Source organism: Sardina pilchardus, chromosome 14 (assembly GCF_963854185.1).
Source record: "Sardina pilchardus chromosome 14, fSarPil1.1, whole genome shotgun sequence".
NCBI classification, from domain to species: domain Eukaryota; kingdom Metazoa; phylum Chordata; class Actinopteri; order Clupeiformes; family Clupeidae; genus Sardina; species Sardina pilchardus.
In genome coordinates, this window is record NC_085007.1 from 15,766,219 (window position 1) to 15,768,718 (window position 2,500).

Genomic DNA, 2,500 nt, shown 5'->3' on the forward strand with positions numbered 1-2,500 from the left:
TAGCGTGCGTCAGCGTAATGTCTTCAGACATGCTGATAACTCACCGGAGCAGGCACCAGCACATACGTCATCTACCAGCAGGTCTCTAGCGCTCGTAAATTTCACATAAAGAGAGAGAGAGAAAGAGAGGGAGAGAGGGAGAGAGAGAGACAGAGGAAATGGAGAAAGAATGCAGGGTGAGAGAAAGAGAGAGAGAGGAGAGAAAGAGAGGGACAAACCAGAGAGAGAAAGAGAGCGAGGGAGAGAAAGAAGGAAGAGGGAAAGAGGCTGTCTGATGGTTTATTAACATACTCAGCAGTTCCCTCCACGCGAGGAGATTACATTTTTTATGGGCGCAGAGGCCGGAGTTATGGACTGGTGCGAGTGAATATGTGTGAGTGAGTGTGTGTGTGTGTGTGTGTGTGTGTGTGTGTGTGTGTGTGTGTGTGTGAGTATTCACATGTGCAGGGGACCCCGCCGTCTGTCTGTTCGCCACAGAGTTATTGGCGGTGGCAGCGCACATTAATATGTCAAATTAAAGCAGCCGTGTTGCTGACAGGCTTAATTTGACCTCTGTCAGAGTGCAAACACACAGACACACACACACACGCGTGCATGCACGCACATACACACACATGCACACACACACACACATACATACTCATACACACTGCTTCCCTTTGGTTTATCCCCACCTTCCCCCAATACAAACACACACACATACACACACACACACATGCAATAGAATGGTGGGCCAAATATGAGGTTTGGATTCATGGCCCTGTTTGTAAAAGTTGTTAATGCCCACACGTTAGCCAGCCAGCTAGCCAGCCAGCCCACCCCCAGTGAATTTGCTACTATTAGAATGTCTATGTCTGTGTCTGTGTCTGTGTGTGTCTGTCTGTGTGTATGTGTGCAGGCGCGTGTGAAGGAAATGTGTACAGAGAGGTCTGGGGAAGCTGACATGGCCACGATCCCCTCCAAACAGAACACTCTGTGGGAGGTGAGGTTTTCCACCAAGGAATATGGAAAGTCCAACCACCTTTACATCAACCCATCATCCCTCGCTTTTTGCCTTTCAAAGCTTTTTCTCTTTCCCTTTATTCCGACGCCTCGTGTCTTGGACCACCCCCTTCTCGCTTCGGACCCCGTCGCGTTCTGTGCCATTTCGCCGGCACTCGGGCCTCGGGACAAACTCTTCTAATCCAGCGGTGAGCACGGGGAGCCAACAAACATTTATATTATGCCACGAACCGCTCGCGTCTGTTGTATGTTTTTCCGGCACGTGGTGGAGAAGTAGTTCTGAGTAAAGAACAGGGGGAGGGAAGAAAAAAGAAAAACAGCAAGAAGAAAAAAATGGTATGAAGAGAAATAAGAAAAAAAATAAAAACAAACGGCGGGTTCTTCATCACTCCTGTCTGCACGTCCCCTTCAGTTAGTCGGTCTCCTCTGGTCTCATCCAATCCGCCGCTGTCAGCGAGGTGATTGATTTCCGAGGCGGTTTTTGGCCGGAGCGATTGATGGATTGGAGGCGAGCGGGAGCCGCGCCGGGCTCAGGAAGAGAGGTGATCGATGGGGCCGGCGGGAAAGGTGTTTGCCAGAAATCCGGGCCCTTGTCACCGCGACCCTCATGTCACGCCTAATTTGTCAAATGCGACTGGAGTGTCTGGGGCAGAGAGCTGGGGGTGGGGGTGGTGGTGGTGGTGGTGGTGGTGGAGAGTGTAGTCTGAGGAGCAGTGGTGTAACTCAATGCGGTGATCTCTATGACAACAGAAATGAGGACAATAGAGGACATGAAAATAAGAAAGAGAGAGAAAGAGAGACAGAGAGAAGGATGAGTGCTGGAAAGAATGAATATTACATACAGTATAGCCACGGAATGGATTTAGCAGAACCCCACCTCCTCCAAATTCAGTAGTCTGCAATGGAACTCATGCATTCATTCAAAGGCTTCCCTATTAATGATTTAGCATATGTTAAGGATTAAGTCAATGTAATTATAATTCAGAGTAATGGTTATAATTCGGTTCAGATGGCACTGACTTTTATTGTCTTTGAAGTTATTACTGACTACTTTAAATCCATCCAGAGCCTACTTGCTGTAATTTTGTGCAAAGCATGTCTGCGTGTGTGTGTGCATGGGTGTGGGTGCTTCTGCAAATCTGAGGTCATCTATGACATGGGTTTGTTTGTCCTCAGTTTAAGTAACATGTCCAGTTAGTGTGTGTGTGTGTGTGTGTGTGTGTGCCTGATATGCCACTATGTTCATACAATGGATGTTAAAAAATCTCCCTACCTTTCAGAGCACAGCTTACAAAACCAGGTAAAGACAGAACAAGAGTCAGATAGGTAGAGAGAGAGAGAGAGAGAGAGAGAGAGAGAGAGAGAGAGAGAGAGAGAGAGAGAGAGAGAGAGATAGAGAGAAAGGATAGAGGAGGAACAAGATCAAAGCCCTCCCTGGTCCCCCTCGCTGTTTCCACACACACTGGGACAACCCCGCTCCGCTATCTGACAAGACCCC